General features: G+C 46.1%; 1 long non-coding RNA gene across 1 annotated transcript; it reads left to right on the forward strand.

Annotated features, from left to right (window-relative positions):
• The first annotated feature begins 495 nt into the window (after nucleotides 1-495).
• On the forward strand, nucleotides 496-2,642 carry LOC130389415 (uncharacterized). Its single transcript, XR_008896550.1, has 3 exons — nucleotides 496-806; nucleotides 1,334-1,485; nucleotides 1,572-2,642. It is a non-coding gene; the product is annotated as an uncharacterized LOC130389415 (long non-coding RNA).
• Nucleotides 2,643-21,017: the final 18,375 nt, after the last annotated feature.

Here is a 21,017-nt window from a genome sequence, read left to right on the forward strand (position 1 = left end):
ATTACGTCCGCGTGCGGCGTGCCTCAACGACGTCCGCATTTCGCAGATATAGTCGGGCGCCGGCGGACGTTCTGCTCCCAATAAACAGCTTTTCTTCAGCTATTTAAAGGACAATGAGGCCGACACTTAAAAGGCTGCGCCTATACTCATAGAATCTGGAGTTACACTTCATAACTATCTAACTATGAATGAGAGGAGGGCTGAGGAAGGCTGTCAATCAAATATCGCGCTTCAGAAACGGCCAATCATAGGAAAGCCCGCCCTGCCTTGGTTCCCTCCCCGATAGTGCCAAAATTAAATTCGAGCGAGCGTAAAAACATCTTTCGCGAGAGGCTGTTACGCGCGAGAGGCTGTTTTGCGCGCGCTGAGGTAATTTGCGCGCGCGAGAGGCTCTTTTGCGCGCGCAGAGGTAATTTGCGCGCGCGCAGAGATCATTTGCGCGCTCGCAGTTAATATCTACGCGTGTGGAATAATATAATACGCCCGAATGCATCTTTTATCACATTAGTGAATTATGGCACTAATGTGTCGCCATAGGTCGCAACCCCAAGGCGCGGCGTGTGGGATAGAGTGGATAGGTTCGTCGAGGCTGCCCCTCCGGGAGATGAAGTTGATCAACGTTTCGAAGATCACGACTACTGCTCTGTCCCAGAACCGGCTGCCATGGATATGGCCGCATCCGCTGCTGAAAGCGTCACAAATGAAGTAGAGGAGCTGAGAAAGGAGCTACAGGAGTTACGTCTCCAGCGAGATTTTGGACTGCAACGGTTTGCTGGCTCCGACGCAGACATACGATTTTACACAAGGTAAGTCATTTCCATTTTTTGTATTAGCCTATGTGATATTAGCTTTGTCCCTAAGTGACGGGGATATGTGCCATGCAGGGACAATAGCTTTATGTTACAGATGAATTTATAGTACTGTACCAAATTACTTCTTAATAGGTCTATGTGAATGATAAATAGCACACAAGTAGTGTCATGTTGAGAGATGGTGTAATTCAGGACAGGAGTTGGGAATGTCCATGTCTTATCAGAATTTATATATTTTAATGTGAAAGCATCAATAGTTCAGAAAAAAACATTTATAATACAGATTTGTGTAAAGACTTACAGAGACGGGTTGCCAGTTAAAGTCTACAAAAGTTTATTTTTAAATAATTGAAAAAAGTCATTAGTTATTCTATGAGAGGAAAATGGGAGCACTGAAGCGACAGCGCCAGAATGTGACCGTCTCCAGCTCCACCAATGCTGGTCCTAGAACAAAAATACTATTAAACAATTGTAAAAATGTATGAATTGAGCAGGTAACACCCTACTTATCTGCATGCAAGTTCACAGCAAACCACCAAACAGCGCCTCCCAATGATACAGCCCCGACAGGAACACTACTCTAAAAAGAAAATACAAGATGGTCCGTGTCTCCAGAGCCAAATCAGCTGCCCAGAAAAACGAAGAAGTGGTCGCACCTGCACGTGCATCAACGGTACTTTAGTAGTTACAGATGTAATTATACGTGATTTCATTGCATTTGTATTTGTTTGAGCTATCCTTTTTTTATTTTCCTCTCAGAGACAGCTGCTCCAGCCCATAGATGAACTCTTTCTTTTTCTTAACTATCTTTCGGCTGGATTGAAGGAGAGAGACCTGGCAAATCGCTTTAGAATTCACCAGTCCACAGTGAGCCGCATCATTGCCACATGGACTTGTTTTCTGGCCACAGCACTAGGGTATATTTGTATTTGGCTCACACCTGCAGAGGTACAGGCTTACCTCCCGGAGGAATTCCGTGATTACCCGGACACCCAGGTAATTCTTGATTGCACCGAGCTTAGATGCCAAACCCCATCCTCACCCCTCCTTCAAAGTGAGATGTACTCTACGTACAAATCCCACTGCACCATGAAAGGCTTGGTTGGCATAGCCCCACATGGTGCAGTGACATTCATTTCCGCATTGTATGGTGGCTCAGTTAGCGACAAGGAAATGTTCAAACAGTCAGGAATCGCTGAGTTGCTGACCGAAAACATGGCCGTTATGGTCGATAAAGGCTTCGTAATCAGTGATTGCTGCAAAAGCAAAGTTTACTGCCCACCCTTTCTGTCAAAGAACAAACAGATGCTAGCATGCCAGGTGAAGGAGACACAGGCCATAGCCAGATTGCGGGTGCACGTGGAGCGTGTCATTCGGAGGATAAAGGAGAACCGGCTTTTTGATGGCACCATCACCCTGTCAAATGCGTACAATATCAATGAAATATTTGCAGTTGCCTGTCTGCTGTCAAATTACCAAAACAAGGCACTCGTCAAAAAATGGGTTAAGTGATTAAATAAAGAGAATATTATTGCCTTTCATGAAATGTAGTAGATCTGTCTGCTAGGATGTAAGTAAAGATTGACTGTTTAAATGTTCAGAACACTTGGATTACGTGCAGTTAATGTTTGGATTTTCATATGCATTTGATTTCCCATTTTACAAAAAGAAATAATAATGCAATTGCTGAGAAAAAAATATATTTATGGTGATTACATGGTCTCATTGACATTTCCAGGAAGAAACTGCACTTCTGGTTGTTTGGTTGACGGTGAGTTGCTGGCCAACGTGAGGTAAGACTGCTGGTGAAGGTGAGATGAGACTGCTTGTGAGTTAACAGATTTTACAGGGTAATGTTTTTTACATTTTCTTAAGACGCAGGTAGCTAGGCATGTAATGGTAGAAAAAGAAATGGTCTGCCTTTTCTCGAATTGCGCTCTGCACTTCTGGCTCAACATAGATTCTCTGCACTACGTAGTCTTCCTGCGCCCACACAACAAAGTCGCACCACTGCATTCCAGTTATGAGCAGCTGGCCTTGGACTTGCCAATAATAAGAGTGGCTCTTTTTAAGTTGTGGCGAACCACCCTCCATTTTCAAATATTTGCAGTCCACAAAGTTGTGGACATTGGGGCATTTAAATTCAACAAGGCCAAATTGAGGGTATTCGTTGGGATCAAAAACAATTCCATCCGGGGAGGAAGCAAGCCAGGGGGTAGACGGGTGAATGACAAGACCACAGGGTGAGAAGTTGACGTTCATCAGCTGACTGTACTCAGCGGCTACTTCAGGCTCCATCTCAGCACCTCTCCTCATGTCTGCCGTCTGCCGCGTGCCCTTAATGATGCGCTCTGCTAATGCCTCTGCAGAGCTCCGGCCTCTGACATGGCACACCTCACGAAACCTAGAGGTGGTCACTCTGGGTCGGCGGAGCAGGTGCCACTCGGAGCAGGAGCTTTGCTCACGTGTAGCCTCCTCAATTTTGTGGGCCATTGCCATGGTGACAGAAAGACTTTGCAGGTTTAGCAGCTCTTCTTCTGAGCACACAAATGGACATTGGGACGGTAAGATGTCATAACCCTCCAGAGGCAGACGGGGTGTTGGTGGTGTTTTGTGGTGGGGTGTGATAAAGCAGGATTTCACAGGAGGCTGCTGATAAGACAACATGCTACCCTTCTGCACTAACCCAAAGGCTGTTTCTACCATGGGCTTGCCAGGTCCCATGTTCATTGTAGAAACAAGAGGCTTGTCCGCATAGGCCTCCTCTACGCGAAGTAGGGAGGGATCTGGCAATTCTCCAACCATGCCTCTGTAGAATCCACTCCTACAAAGAAATTAACAAATTGCAACATGTATTTGCAACACAGGGAACTACATTTAACAAAGCCAATTACCTAACTCCAGTCTGGACCATCCGATTTGGGACAGGTTTGGTAAAAACCATGGCATTTACTGGTCCAGGCTTTACTCCCTGAGAAAATAAATCGTCGATGGAGGGGTCACTTTAAATCAAGACTATTAAAAAATGTAATTAAGGTTTAACTTACCATTGTTCGCGGCTTGTGCCATTGCTGCTCCGACTCCGTACAGCTATGCACAGGGGGCACGACAGGAAGCTTCAACGATGAATAGTGTGCTGTCTGAAACAATAATGCTGCTAAATGGTTGCACAGAACAGTGCCAGCCACACAGGAGCAGCGGTGGTGACTTAGCATCACTGGGGATGAATCACAAAGCTTGATCTGAGAGAAAAAGGTAAATCATTAGAAATTATAACTTCAGCATCATGGGTGAAAAAAACCAATTGGTTCTTATGAAGGTAAGCACTTGAACTGTGCTAGAAAAAGCCTACCATCCTGAATGCTACTCCTGTTATATTCTCTCCCTCTTAAAATAAATATGTGTTGTTTTTTTTAGCGGACTCCAAGAATCACACAATTATTCCACTGTACCTGTACTTCTGCTTTGCAAACGATAATAAATATCTTGAATATTGAAAAGTTGTAGTCTTGTACTCATTACCTTGACTAAATTAAATTGTGTGCGGAAAAAAGGGAGGCATGAAAAACATTCAAGTTGGTGGCCCTTGAGGACTACACTTGGCTACTGCTCAACCGAACAAACCCCACTGAACAGGGATGAACACAGCATCCTGCCTACACTCAAACTGTGTGGTGCCTCGCTCTTCCTCATCGACCTGGCTCTCACGCTGACCTGCCCTGTCAGCTTGTCTTTATTGGACACTGAATGAAATAACATACAAATTCATTAAGCTTCAATTGGACTACATGGAAAGTAAGGTTAGGTAGCTACCTAACCTTACTTTTGTATACACAAAACTGTGGCTATAAATTAAACAAATATTACTCAACACAACAGGCAAAAAAATCAAGGCTGGTATAAAACACTGGTTAAGAAATCTTGTTAGAATTTGCTGTTACTGCATCGTAATACACGTTAGAAAGTGACAGTTAACTGACAGACTAGCCTTTGACAGTAGCTACTAGCTAGCGTCTGTTAGAAGTAGTTTTCTTACCTTCGTAGCTGTGAATATAGGTTGCAGCATACAGCCAAAACCCCTTCTCCAATTTGCTGGTCGGAGTTTTTGTTTACCGACATAAACGATGCACATCTGTGATGTTTATTGCCGGCAGCTCCTGTAAACACCGGGTGTAGAACGTTGCCATCTTGGAACTGGAAGCTGATGAGCTGTATTACGGCGAATCAGGAAGTGCTTGTGCAAGTAGCCTATTGAGTGCTGCACCAGGTTAGTTTGGGTGCATTCCTGATTTCGTGCAGAAAAAAATTCTGTAAACTGCTGGAGCAGGTCTCGCAGCTGTTGACTCTGCTGAACATCGAGTCCTTCACTGCTCCGCTAGTACAGTTCCTGGATAACGTTGTCAACATCTTGATGATGGCGGTTGAGGAGTCGTAGCCTCCACTGAGGTCGCTGTTGTCGGGATGGCGGCGGTGGCTGTGGAGGCGGCGGTGAACACAGCTGGGCTCGAGTACACACTATCTTCCCCCCTTGACCAGGGCTGTACGCTTACTTTTTAAAATGGTAGCACTGGTGCTAGCAAGCGAAAAAATTCAGTAGCACAAAAATTATTTTGGTAGAACACATACTACAGTCAAAAAAATAAAAGTACTATATGAACAGTATAGGACGTATATACAAAAGCAACACTATATGAACAAATTTAACAACAGTAAAGTGACAATGAACATATTAAATAGTAAAGTGACTATGAGAGCCTCTTTTAAAACATCAGCAGCCAGAAGTGGTGAATACATTCAACAAAATTAAGTAATTATTACAAATTTAACAAACATTTATTTATTAACCTCTGATGTCCTTTCCCCTACCTCGAGGCAATATTTACAAAACATAGACTTCTTGGATTGGTCGTAGACCAGCCAATTAAACGTTTTTAACCACTGGGGGTTAAACCTGTACGTTTTCCCGTTGGCCGAGACGGAGTCATGGGTGGAGTCGGCTTCGTCCGAAGGTGCCGGTTCCGTGCTTGTGGTCGCCGAGTCAATCTCTTCCATACATGGATTTTTTTTCCAAGTTTCCATCTTTATTTGATGAAGAAGAACTTCCGAATACAGGGAAATACCTTTTCATTTTTCTGTTTTGCTTAAAAAGTGAATTTCCCGCGACCGTTACAAAGCCTCTTCCTCAACGTGTGAATGTTCGGGAAATGTCGTTTTTTAGTAGTCGAGCGGAACTGGCGAGCCTATAACTCAAAATACATTTCCCAACATTCAACGCTCGCATCATGCTCCCACACACTCGCACTTATTGGTGCCATTGAAAGCCGTGAAAGACGTAATTTTTTTTCCGCACTGGTCCTTCGCACCCTTTCGCACCGGTGCGAGTGGACTTGTATTTATCTTCGCACGCTAAATATTTCAATAGCAAATGCGATCAAAACTGTTGCACTGTACAGCCCTGCCCTTGACGGAGCTGGAGGGTCAGCGTCTCCGTGCCGAAGTGAATGGTGTTCCTCGACACATCCACCCTAGCTCCCCAACGAGTCAGTAGATCCAGCCCGATGATGCAGGGGTCTAAAATTTCGGCCACCCAAAACTTGTGGGTGGTTTCCGTGTTCCCCACCGTCACTGGCAGCGGGATTTTCCCCAGCATCCCAGATAGTTCTCCGGTCACTGTTCGGATCTTACAGTCGGTGGGCGTCCATCCTGTCTCTGGAAGCACCCCTTGGCGCACAATGGAGATGGAGGAGCCCGTGTCCACGAGGGCCCAGCAGGGGTGTCCCTTGATGGAACAGAGGAGGTAGAGGCCGTGTGCGTGGCCCACTCTACCCATCTTGTCGTTGTTCTCAATGGGGTCTATGGTCGGTTGGACGGGTGGCAGTCTCCCCAGGATGCCTACCCACATTAGTTTCCCGTGGGGCTCTGTGGTGTTTTGGTGTGGGGGCGAGGCAGTCCGGGGCCCAGTACCCCACCTCTCCACAGCGCCAGCACGGGTCGTTGAAACGGCGTTCCCGGGACCCGTGAGTTGGTCGACGTCGGTCTGGTCGAGTTGGCGACGGACGAGCCTGGAAGACGACCATTCCCTCGACGTTCCCTTCTCCATCGCTGACGTCGGCCGGCCCTGGTCGTTTGCATGGGATTATAACAGCCTCCACCCTCTCTGCCTCATCCAGCGCAGCGTTGAGGCTGGTCGGTGCCATGATGCGGAGGTGTTCTTTCAGTCTCTGGTGTGAGGCTATGAATGAAGGCGCCCAGGGCTAGCTCCTCAAGGGCTGCTTCCTCAAACGTGGGGTAGCCCCAACATGCATAGAAGTGCACATCTGCGGCATAAGTACCCAGCGTCTCACCCTCTTGGCGGCGCCGGCGGGTCAGCTGGTCCCGCATGTTGTCCTTTGAAACCCGTTTGCCAAAGCGTCGTTCCAATGCAGCTGCCAGTATCGCGTAGTCTAGTCGCTCGGTGGGCGTAAGGTCGAGCAAGACCTGCTGTGCCTTCCCCTCTAGTGCTAGGGCAACGTGGGCAGCAGTGGCTTGGTTGTTCCACTGGTTATTCGCTGCAGCCAGTCCAACTTGCGCTAGGTACGGCTCCAGGGCTGTAATGCCGGCGTATCGTGGGAGCTTGAAGGTGTCCCATGGTGCTGGGCTAGCGATGGGCATGCCGGCGGCAGCGGCCGGCGGCGAGGCGGTCGGCGGCGTCCTCCCGGCGGCGGTCGGCAACGTCCTCTTGGCGGCGACGATCGACGCGAGCTCTTCGCAACGGTTTGCGACGTCCTCGCAACGTCCTCTCCCCGGCGGCGGTGAGCAGGGGTGAGCTCTCAGCTCCGGTCAGTGGCGCCCTCCTAACGGCGGCGGTCAGCGATGCCCTCTCCTCGGCAGTGTAGGTCAGTGGTGGCAGTCTCTCTGCGCTGGTCAGTCGTCGGTGGTCAGCGTGCTCAACTTCGGCTGACACCCGCCTTGCTTGGCGGCGGGGAGCACTGGCACCGTCGGGTCGATCACTCATCTCCGCAGGAAGATCTTCGCCGAGACGCTGAAGAATAACTTCAATCTCGTGGATTTTCTTCACTAAATAGCTTCTTGACATCGCCATCTTCGTAGGGGGTATTCGTTTTATAAAATCCCACTTCTGACACCAATGTGGCGAATATCGAATGCAGAGGCGTCGTGCTATATTCTTTCAGTGACTTTATTGAATCCTCCGACTCACCGTAACCACAACAAAGCTCCACGAGCACCCCGTAACCACAACAAAGCTCTACCGTCTTTTTAACTCCTCCCCTAACTTCCGCACCGCATAGCATGATGGGAACACATCAACCAATAGCAGTCGTATAACAGCACACCAAACATAACCCTGGTGCTACAATATTGTTGGTGTTATATGGAGCAATCTAATATTTATAAAGTTCAAAGATCAATAAATGTATATCTCTTTTTATTTGAACTGCCTGTATGTCCTCTTGATTATAGTATTACAGTGTGAAGGCCTACCTTAATTATCAGCTATCAAAAAATGGTGTCCAAATGGCTGCATGTGTAAGAAATAGGACTTGAACAAAAAGTGCCACAATAAGAAAGCTATTATTACAAAAATCCTCCCACCCCCAATTTTAACAGAACACATTTTTTTTGTTTTGTTTTTTACTCATTGGGACAGCTATACAACGTGGAAAGGAGTCAGTTTGGCTGGGGTAGAAGAGTGGAAGGTGGAACAAAGAAAGGTAGGGAAGAAGTAGGGAAATGAATGAACAGTGTGATAAACACAAATGATTACCGAAAAAGGTTTTAATTACTGATTTATCAAATATGCAGAGAAGAGCATCATTGAATAAAGATTAAGGACCTGGATTATATTTTACAGTATTGAAAACTCAGTTGAAATTACAATTCAGAGTGGGAGAAGGTTGAACATATTGGCCCTGAAAGTGTCAGTTTTCTCCCACTCTGGTTTATCGCTTCAAGAGACTGAAATGCTTTTAAAAAAATAATAATTTCCCCTATAGGTGAAATGAACCTTGTCTTTTAGGTATAAACCACAGCAGTTGAACCATATCCCAGGATGCTCTACGCTGTTGCCTCGTAGCTGTACACTAACAAATACGTTCATCACACTGTTCACCGATTTCCTAGCGTGAATTAGCTTCCCCGGATGGTCAGCCCTCCACCGGCGTCTCTCGTTGATGTTGTAGTACACGAACAGCATCGCTGGGAACTGCCGGTGGAGGTCCTGCTTCATGGCGGCAACAACCTCAACTCCCTCCAGGCGTCCGAGGTCATTGCCGCCACAGTGGATGGGCATTTGATTCTCGTTTCAGAAACAGAAATATATTAAAAAACGAGTGGTAATTATGATTTCTGTTTTAAAATTCAAAAAGGTATATACACAGTCATAGGCGTCGATTACGGGGGGGACGGAGGGACCCCCCACTATTTGAAATATGAATTTTGTCCCATCCACTTTTAAAAATGTGCAAACCAATTGCGACTGAAAAAATCCCCACATACTCAACCGAAATCGTCGAGTCTAAAATCATGCGATAGGCGCGCACGAAGACATCATTTATTAGATAGGCCTACCTACCTAATAAACCGTTGGAACACACAAGACCGGAACCCATAGCAACGCCGGTAAACAAACCCCGACTCCCGAGAAGCCCAATCTGAGCTCCCCGCGCTACGGCCATCCGGAGGCGCACAGAGCTTTTGGCCGTGATATTATATATACAATTATATTATATACTATTATATATAGAGCTCCGAGAGTCGCAAACGGCAACAATCACTTTCTCCTCCATGCTGCAGTTCACCCCGGACTGCACTGCACTGAGTTTGACGGTTGAACGCTGATTGGCTGTTACGTTACACATGTCACTCAGTGGCCACGCTGTTGAACGCTGATTGGCTGTCATCACGCGAAATTCGTGTCAAAGTTGAAATATTTCAACTCGAGCGAATTTGTCGCGCCACAAATCCTCGTGAACGCGCTCGCCTGTGCCCGGCGAAAGTGTGGCGCGACAAATCAAAAAAAATTGCCCGATACGCGTCTATACGTTCACTTTGTATGGGATCTTGTCGCCCCCTTGCGTTTGGTGTGAACGCACTGGAGAAGTTTCAAGACAGACAGCCAAAATTGACATTTTTATTCAGAAAATAGCCAGTCCTTTCGCTTCCTATAAAAAGCATGTTTGTGACACTGGATAACAATATGGATACATCATCTAGCCTGCATGTGGAGGGCCACATAAGGTAAGAAATTGGTTTACGTAAACCTTGCTGCTGGTTCTGTTTGCTCGTGATGACCTGGCCAAAGGTTACCCACGGTCCTAAGCGATTGTGATCTGATTGTGGTTGGTGCTCCAGCTAGTATGCATTGTATATATAGATTGCAGCTAGTAGCAGCTACACACGGTGCGATTGCTATGCCAATGTGGTTATAGTTGTTTTGTCTGATTGAGATATGTGACGACTTGGAGCCTGGTAGGCCTATCCTGACATAAATATGTTCTCGCATAACCTGTGTGATTATCCTAAACTGTAGGGGATTTTATTTGCGGACAATTTGCTTATGATGTTGTAACGAGTGAAGTCTACATTGGTCCTTCGCAAGTGTTTACTGGTGGTCAGGATTTGGCAGATGCATTCCTCCTCTGGGCGCTTGTTTTTTTCCTTCTTTTTTAATGCAGCATAACAGGCTACCAGCAGCCCTTGCTCGTCTTCAAAAGGCTGATGCTCAGTACCTCGTTTCATTTCGTACCCCCTTTACAGTCTGGCATTGTTTGTCTGGTAAACTTTGTTGATGTCAAGATAAGTGTTAAATTGCCAACACTGTTCTTTGTCCTGTGTGTATTAGTATTACATATCCCGAGCCAATACCCTGGTGTTTCCAACGCCGATTTGCAAAACAAGCCAAAACACAAACTGTGGTTCTCAACTTTTATTGTTCGAATAGGATTTTCAACACCTGACAATACACTGTAGAGCATATTGTAATGCAGCGTTGAATGGATGAATAGCTTACATAAGGGTACCCAGCACTTTTCAAACCACACTCAAGCTTATGGTTATTGTCCCCACCACTTCTAAAAACAAACTGACGCCCTTGTACACAGTGCTTTTCTTATAAAGTCAAAATGGGACAAACTAATCCAAAATAATAATTGTTTAACATATAGAGAATAATCGGGGGATTAGTAACTTATACTTCCATGGTCGGTAAACAATGCGACTGCGATCGCTCAGACCTCTCGCTTATGATACTATAATGCTAACAATGCTAAAAAACAAGAATGTTTCTGCATCCGGTAAGTCATGAAGCGGCTAGGCATGGCTAGGCTCCCATGATGCGGAAGCATATCTCTGTTTGATGTTGCCCTGCGCCATTGAGCAGTTTACATTGGAATGAATGGGTGCCATTTTGGAATCCGGTGTCCATTCTATTATATGTCCATGTAAACACTACACACACAAACACAATATATGACACAACTTTTATTAACAACATAAAATATAAAAGAATGACAAAGTTTATTGTTGTGTGTGAAAGACTGACACGCACACGTGTTGTTTCAGAACGTACACTCCATCTCTTTACTTCAGTCTCATGTGTCGATCAACACTTCCTTGTTACAATGCGCGCGCATTACATTACACGTCAGTCTCTTAAAGGAACCGTAACCACTATTTAGTAACATACAGCAAACCCATGTATCACAGTGTGACCATGTTATTAGAACATAACATTATTAGAACATAACATTTTCCTCCCCCCACGAAAAGCAAACAGCATACCACCCCAACTAACAACCAACCCAAACATTCGTCAAGAAACTGAACATCTAATCAAGATATCAAAATGTACTAGGCAAGAATCTGTGAAGACAACCGCTAGACTAAACATGTTAATTCGTGACATAGTCCTGCAAGGCAACAGGCCGAGCCCTGGCCCGCACCGGCCTCGGGTCCGGCACCACAACCTCCTGGCGTGGTGCTGCGGGGGGTGCAACCAGGGCCGGGGGTGGGCCCGGATCAGTGGCCACGTTGCAGGGGAATGGTGACTGGGCTCGTGCCGTGGCCTAGTGCTCAGAGAGGGGTGCCGGGACTTTCCTCAGCCTACTAGCATGCCACCGTGATCCGTCGTCGAGCAGAAATGTGGCGGGGCCAAGAAGGCGACTGATCTGTCTGGGTTGGGACCAGAACGAGGCCAACTTGTTGTGTCGCTGCGGCCGTCGAGCCCTGACCCAGTCTGAGACCTGAAGGGACGGTGGCCTCGCCCTGCACTTCTTGTCCACCCTTTCCCTCGTCTTCTGCTGCCGTGCAGCAACAGTCTCTCGGATTCGGGCCAGGGAGGGCATGGGAAAGTCACTATTTGGTGCTCGGAGCCTGTGTAATGGCAGTCCCAATTCTCGTCCGAGCATCAGAAACGCTGGTGACACAAGCGTGGTGGAGTGATGGCTTGCTCTGTAGTGCAGCAAGGTCTGGTTGAGTGCCTCCTCAAATGCACAGCCTTGGGCCAGGTGTGCACGAATCCCGTTCTTAAGCGTTGCATTAAAACGCTCTACTCCACCGTTGGCCTGTGGGTGGTAAAAAGCGGTTCGGATGTGCTTGACACTCCTGCTGGCAAGAAAGTCAGAGAACTCCGCAGATGTCATCTGCGGGCAATTATCTGTTGTTATGGCCCGAGGCACGCCCCAGCGGGCAAAGAGGCCATCCAGTATCCGAACCATGACGTGCAACGTCACCGTCCCCACTGGCACAACCTCCGGCCACTTAGAGTGGAGGTCGTAAACGACCACCAGGAAGCGCTGGGGGTGGGGGACACCACGGCCATGGATTTCCCCACAGATGTCCAGCTGTACATGTTCCCAGGGACGTGAAGGCCAGGGGAGCGGTTGCAGGGGAGGGGTCGAAGGGGGTCCGGTTTTCCCACTGAGGAGGCACGCTGAGCAGTCCTGGACCAGATGTTCAATATCGCGGTCGATGGCTGTCCACCACACCAACTCACGGCACCGCTGCTTGAGTTTCACGATTCCCAGGTGACCCTCATGTGCCATTGACAGGACACGTGCACGCAAAGTGTTTGGGACGACGGTGCAGAGCCCCCTCGAGACACACGTGTCTGCCCAGCAGGAGAGCTCATCTTTCACCCGAGCAAACGGTTTCAACTCTTCCGGGATGTGGGACGGCCAGCCGTTTCTGATGTAGGTGCACAGCTTGGATAGTATCGGGTCTCGTCCTGATTCAGTGTTCAGTTCCTCCAGTGTGACTACTGGCTGCAATGGTGCATAGAGCGCTTGGATGAGAGCTGGTTCTTCATCGTGTGATCGTACAGAAGGGTTTGGGGCTGCGATGGAGCGAGAAAGGAGATCTGCCACCACGTTTTCCCTGCCCGGCGTGAAGATGAGGTCATAGTGGTACTGGCGGAGGCGTTCCGCCCAGCGATGGAGTCGGAGAGGCTTGTGTCCCGAACCTGACTGATGTGAGGGCCTGGTGGTCCGTCCTGATGGTGAAATGTCGGCCATAGACATACATGTGCCAACTCTCGCACGCCCACACACAGGCCAATGCTTCACGTTCACCCACGGAGTACCGCTGCTCAGTGGGTGTCAGGGCCCGAGATGCGAACGCGATTGGCCTCTCCGTGCCGTCATGAAGCTGCGACAGGACAGCTCCAACTGCAGCAGCGGAGGCGTCGCAGGTGATGAAGGTTGGGCTCGAGAGGCTGAAATGGGCGAGGACAGGAGGTGAGGTTAATTGTTTTTTCAGCATGAAAAATGACTCAGAGCACTGTGGTAACCAAGCCCACGGCTCCTCCTTCTTCAGGAGCTGGCGGAGGGGTGCTGTCGTTTGTGAGTAGTTGGGCAGGAAACGCAAATAATAAGCCGTCATTCCTAGGAACGATGCAACCTGTGTGATGGAGGTTGGTTCAGGGATGCGTTGTATTGCGTCAACGTTGGAGGAGAGAGGTGCAATGCCATCAGCTGAGAGGCGGAATCCAATAAAGTCCACAGTCGGTACTTAGAAGAGACATTTCTCCCCGTTCAGTGTCAGGTGATGTTTGGTGAGGGCCACAAACACTCTGTGTAAGCGGGCATCGTGGGTGGCTTGGTCTGGCCCATGCACCACAATGTCGTCCAGGTAAACTGCTGTCCCCAGGACCACAGCGAGAATTGTAGACATGACCTTTTGGAAGCAGCTGGGGGCAGAGCTAAGACCAAACGGCATGCGTGTGTACCTGAACACCCCAGCGTGTGTCACAAATGCTGTCAGGTCCCGGCTGGCAGGGTGAAGGGGAACTTGCAGGTAGCCCTGGCGTAAATCCAACTTTGTGAAGACCGTTGATCCATGGAAAAGACAGGTGAGCTCCTCAGCTGTAGGTAAAGGATATTTGTCTGGAATGACAGCTTTGTTGACCTGTTGCAGATCCACACAGACCCGGAGGCCGCCTGATTTATTCTGTGCGACCACCAGGTTTGAGATCCAAGGTGCTGCATTTATTGGCTCGCTGATGCCCTCTTCTAGCAGGGAGGTGAGCTCTGCAGTGACGCCCTCCCGGAAGGTGAGTGGCAGGCGCCTGAGGGGCTGCATAACTGGTGTCACGGCAGGGTCAACCAGGGGCCGATGAGCGAATGCTGTCAAGCAGCCCAGGCCGTCGAACAGCGCTGGCCACTGCTGGTGCATCGTTGGGAAGACCTGCATTATAGCTGTTCCACTATTGTCCATCAGAGAGAAGCCCAGTGCAATGAAGAGATCGAGGCCAAGAAGGTTGGTTCCCCGCTGTGCCACATGAAAAGGGAAGGAGGGAAGGTGTATCGCACCATAGCGGACAGGCAGGTCAATTGTGCCCACAAACTCGATGGCAGAATTTGCATATCCCCGCAAGCTTGTGGATGGGGGTCCCAGTGGCATGCGGGAAAATAATTTCCTGTATGTGGCCAAATTGAGGAGCGACGCTGCAGCAGCAGTGTCCAGGATGAGTGGCACGCTTACCTCCCCCAGCCGCACTGTGCAAGTTTTGAATAATACTTGTGTAGAACGGATATTACTAATTTCTGTGTGTCCGGAAGTGGACTGAGGAAGCCTGTGCTGCCGTGCTTCATTAGTTGGAGCTGAACGACAGACTTTAGCAAAGTGGTTTAATCTAGAACAGTTTCTGCAAACCTGTCCACGGGCAGGGCACTGTGATGCTCTTGTATCATGAGAACTGGATCCACAGTTGCCGCAATTGCGTCTGGAGCCCACAGTGGGGCGCTGTCTATTCATTTGTTGCACAGGCAGGCTGTCACCGCTATCAGTGGACGGGAAAAACTGTGACGTTTCTGCGCGCTGCAGCTGTTGCGCTGACGCTGTGTGGTGAGCAGGGCTGGTCAGCAGAGTAGAGCATTCTAGAGCACATTCCACTTGCAACGCTATTCTGATTGCATCAGTCAGTGTCAAATCATCAGGTTCCATAAGCAGTTTTTCCCGTGTCTTGTCACATGACGTGCCTTCTATCAGCTGGTCTCTGATCATTTGGTCATGCAATGCTCCATACTCACAGGCTCGTGCCAGCTCACGTAGGTCAGCTACAAAAGTCTGTATGGACTCGCCGAGTCGTTGGTGGCGCTTCCTGAGTCCGTACCGCCGTATCAGGACACGTTGTTTCCCAGAGAAATGGTCCGTCAGCAGCTTGACTGTATCCTCGAAAGCTGTTGCTGAGCCGAGCGCTCCAAGAACACGCTGGCCCTCGGTACCGAGGCAGTGGACGAGGATAGCGGTCTTTCGCTTGTGGGGAAGCTCGTCGTCGGAGAATCCGAGCGCATCAACATAGGCATTAAAACCTGTCAGCCACCGTGTCCATGGCACTGCGGGTTCCCCGGGCACTGTGAGAAACACTTCGGGTGGGGGAAGGCTAAATCCAGCCATCTTCGTCGCCAAATGTTGTGTGTGAAAGACTGACACGCACACGTGTTGTTTCAGAACGTACATTCCATCTCTTTACTTCAGTCTCATGTGTCGATCAACACTTCCTTGTTACAATGCGCGCGCATTACATTACACGTCAGTCTCTTAAAGGAACCGTAACCACTATTTAGTAACATACAGCAAACCCATGTATCACAGTGTGACCATGTTATTAGAACATAACATTATTAGAACATAACAGTTATAAGATGTAAGAAAAATGCGCTAAACTATTTGGTTGTAACCATTGCACTAGTTTGCAATGGTTTAAACTTTATTGGAAGAGTAGCTTCTTCACTCGTTCACAAAAAAATTTGGTAAAACTTTTAATAAGGTGCCATAATAAATAGCAAACTAGCCATTACCTAACCCTTTGTTAATATTTGTTAATTGTAACTAAAATATCTATGTGGCAAAAGTTAATAGTTTTTTACATCATTAATTAAATATTAGTTTTTTGCATAACCCTAATCCAACCCTAACACACGGCCCTAACCATAACACAGGGCCCTAACCCTAACACACGACTCTAACCCTAACCCTAAACAGTGACACTCTGTGGTCAGTAAAAAAAACTATTAACTTGAGCCAAATAGATAATTAACAAATATTAACAAAGGGTTAGGTAATGACTAGGTTGCTATTTATTAGTGCCCCTTATTATAAAGTGTTACCAAAAAAGTACACAGTCTTGTACCTTTGTTCTCCCAAAAATGTTTTTGCTCAGAAGAAATTTTTTATGGATAAAAGTACATTGACGAGGGATTTGGCTTGGTTCCAGGCTTAAAGGTCCCATGCCATGCTACTTTATGGATGCTTTAATATAGGTATTAGTGGGTCCCTAACACAGTATTTGAAGACTTTCCCGAAATTCAGCCGTGGTGCAGAATTACAGCCACTAAGAGCCAGTCGCAAATTCTGCTTTCCCCAAACGCACCGTTTCATTGTCTGTAGCTTTAATGCAAATGAGGAGGAGAGAGGCGGGTCAAGGAGGGTGAGGGTGTGGCCCTGAGCAGCTTGTGGCCACAGTACCATGCGCTCTGTTTACAGTGGGTGTATCGCAATGGCGAGGCGCACACAGCCTTTGGCCGTGTTTTGTAAATATTCTAGAACACTCCGGGTGCTCTGGCAGTAGTCCTGGAGCTCTATATTTAAATAATATCATATGATACATAGATATCTATATAATTCAATAAACTTAGCACAAAAAGTAAGGAAATTTGTGTTTGGTCGATTTTTTCTCTGTGGTAACAATGCTTTTTGGCAATAAATCTTTTACCGTTGGAAAGCCTTTATAGTTCCCCTTTAAATGGTGCCCCATTTGTAAGTAAGTAAGTAATTTGCCAAATCTTCTCTGCCAATGCCAAACAGCTTATTCTGCCATTGACTCGTTTGGTGTTTGGTGGATTGGATGATTGAAGTTTGAAGAAACAAGACATATTGGCAATTTAACAATTTATTCATTTCACAACCAGGAGCATCAGTAGCGTGTGGGGTTAACGGCCCCAAGTGGCCAGGATGGAAGTTTCAAATAGATTGTTGAGAGCTGATTTTCCTTCACTCCCTGAAAAGCAGGTAGATGTCAGTACAGGAATGAAGCAACAAAGCTTTGTTCTCATATTCCGAAATCCGTCTCTTTAATTAACATTTATCCCAAATATCACATGTATCACATATAAATATAAACTATTCCCTGGTTAAAGTGCACATATCTCGTTCCTCTGTACTCTTAATTTACTTTACAATAAATACACAACTCTTATTACAATTCATATCAAAATACACACTCCTTTTGTCAAAATTCGCCTAAGCTAAAGTTATAGTGCCTGTTTTCAGCTTATTTGCTGGTTATTTTTAAAGCTATCTCACATAGTGCAATTTAGTACAGTTTTGTTCCTATATAATAAATAAAATGTCAAACTTAAATATACTTTGGCTTTACACCGAAATAACACTTGTCATTTAAAAGACTGTTCTCCCATTTATGACAATAGACAACACTTAGGGAATTTACAATAAACCACTGCCTGAACTACAATGGTTGATAGGGCTGCCTAACTGACAGGCTAAGCATATAGCTATAACACATCATATAAACACTTTTCTTATACTCCTAATATACCCTATCATAACGTCATCAACCTCTTAATCACATGAAATATATTCTTAAACATTTATGTCAGGTGTTCAGGGCCAAAGTAAACTTGATGATGCTCTACCATGTGTGTGTTGCCACAGTCATATTCTCCGCGAACTACCAACTGCCATTTTACACAAAAGCAGTTTGGCGTGAAACAAACAAAGGACTTTTCAAAAGTTCATAACTCGACATTACAGACATAAAACTGTACCCAAAGTTTATCAACCTGTTTATAATATGTTCCGATTCATGAAGATAGTAATATGTGTGATTTTCACCGTGTACAAACCTGAAAAGCAGGTACATGTCAATACAGGAATGAAGCAACGAAGCTTTGTTCTCATTTTCCGAAATCCCTCTGGCGAGGAACCGGAAGTGCCCCTCAACCATAGAATTCCGGACTGCAAGAATACTTTGACATCCCCCGTTATATGGAACTTGGCCTTCAGTTTGAAGAGGGTAATAGGGCTCACTCCAAATAATGCCGCAACTTGGTTTTGCGGAACACCAGCTTGAAGTTGTCCTATCGCAAGGGCCTTATCCAGATCAGTCAAACGCGGCATGCCGATTCTTGGAGCACACTTACTGACTGTAGCTGTAGTTACAGTAGTAGGGCCCATGCTCACAGGTGCTGCCAATCAGGTACCAATCAGGCACCTTATTGGCAGCACCTGGGGGTACCAGAAGCTCAAAACAAGTGTCAATAGCAACAGCAAAACAACCTGTTTGACAATGGCAGAAAAGCTTTGGCAAATTCTTCATGGGCGCAATCCACATAATCAGCGCTGCTGCTCATCCCACAAATGCATGTTCCTTACAAATGAGGCACCATTTGAAAGGGAAATAAACAGGCTTTCCAACGGTATAAGATTTATTGACAAAAAGCATCGTTACCACAGAGAAATAAATGACCAAACACAAATGTCCTTACTTTTTGTGCTTAGTTTATGTATTATCACAGCCAAAAGCTGTGTGCGCCTCCAGACGATATTGTGAATTTCAAACAACTTTTTCCAAAAATTTACTACAACAAGCGCTCTTTGATCCATTCGTTATTCTCGTATTGATTTCAATCAGGTTATTGCCAACAGTGATAATCACTTAGGTCGGACTTGGCCAATGGAAATATTTTAGGTCACTTGAATTCCAATTCACATGTGAAAAAATATAGGTTTAATTTATGTTGATGTTGAAATGAACTGCCCCCAGTAGTTTTTCTTTAATGTGAAGTCTGCATTTTATTTCCTTACGATGTATATTGTGTGCTTAATGACCAGCAATACATGAATGAATTAATAATAATTAATTCAATAACAATAATTAATGTTTCTGGAATTGGTAGCCATTATTATCAATTTTATTTTCTTCTCTTCTCTTATCTGCTTTACCGCGTCTCTCATGCGTCTTTGCGTAGAGTCGGTAAACTTTGTCGCTGGCATGTTGCTTTAAATATTGCTGCCGTAAAGGATTTTGGGATATCTCCTTTGCTTTCGCAAAGGTTGCTCAGGAGTAACAATATGTAAGTAACCTATGCTAAAGGAGGGTTAAAGGAAGCATCGAGGCTCCTTTCCTAAGAATCTTTAGAATTCTAACCACCTTTTCTCCAAGCGCTTCTGGGTCATCTCGTTAGGAAAGGACATTTCCTATGCAAAAAAGAGAATTCATGAGCAACCTTTGAGAAAGGAAAGGAGATAGGTGTATCCCATAATCCTTTACGGCGGCAATATTTAAGCAACATACCACCGACGAAGTTTACAGACTCTACGCGAAGACGCATGAGACGCGGTAAAGCAGAAGAATAGAAGAGAAGAAAATACACCGATAATAATGGATACCAATTCCAGAAACATAATTATTTGAATATAAACGAATTCCTTTATTGCTGGTTAGTAAGCATATAAAATACATACCATAAGAAAAGAAAATGCCAACTTCACATTCAAGAAAGACTACTGGGGGCAGTTAATTTCAACATCAACATAAGTTTAGCCTCTTTTTTTCACATGTGAATTGGACTTCAAGTGGCCTAAAATATTCCCATTGGCCAAGTCCGTACTAAGTCATTCTCACTGTTTGCGATAACCTGATTGAAATCAATACGACAAGAACGCATGGATCAAAGAGTGCTTGTTGTAGTCAATCTGCGAGGCACCTGACTGCAGACCTCCACTGTGAGGTCGCTTCCGGTGCAGGCTCCACTGGTCAGTACACCTCCACTGTCAGGACCAAGCCCCCAGGAACAGTGCATACTTCCGCAATCCACCAGTGCTCAGCGGGCAAGCCTGGTATCGCACCCGTTTCAGCGGGCTCTGAACGTCAATTCATTCAATTCGAGTCCCAAAAGTAGATATCGCCGTTCACTCCAATACAAGTGGTGAACAGAAATGTGTCCCCGCAAAAAATGTCTGGATATCAATCAAAGGCTCATAATTATATTTATACCATGTTCTAAAAAAATTAAAGTTTTTTCTTTTCAAAACGCCTCCTCAAGCGTTTTATTAGCCGTTTTATGTATTTATTTTTTGCTGGAGATGGAGGGGTGGGCAGCTGAAAGGAGTCGTAGTGAAACAAACGGCTCAGTGCCATGGATCTATTAAGGAAGTACACGGTTCAATTAACTTCTCGTGTTCGAGGTTTTTCCTTTAACTTTAAACATGAATGGCGTTGAACACGGATACACAATACACAAAGATTTTTGGAAATAGCTGGAACAGGCACGGACGTATTGATTACCTGATCATGGGAGACCTACGTAATTCTCATAATATTGTTAATAGTCTAATATTAACATTTCAGTTGCGTAGGTATTTTATTTTCTTGTTTAGCTATGTATGACAGTTAACAATGTTGGTGTATTACAAACAGGGACGTGCACAGGGGGGTTGCTCAGGTTGCTTGGGCAACTGCCCATATGCCCTCCTCGACTCAGGTTGCCCTTCCGAGGAAAAAAAAAAAAAAGTTTTTTTTTTTTTAATCATTTAATGGATGCAGAATTTCATGTAGGCCTATAAAAATCGCCACTCGAAACATTTCATAAAGTATCCGTTGCCTCATTCAATTCCGTTCGGGCACTGAGAGTGAAAGTCAGTAGGGGGAGGGCAAACTCTGCCGCGCGGCAACAGCCGCTTTTGCCG

Source organism: Gadus chalcogrammus, chromosome 9 (assembly GCF_026213295.1).
Source record: "Gadus chalcogrammus isolate NIFS_2021 chromosome 9, NIFS_Gcha_1.0, whole genome shotgun sequence".
NCBI lineage: Eukaryota > Metazoa > Chordata > Actinopteri > Gadiformes > Gadidae > Gadus > Gadus chalcogrammus.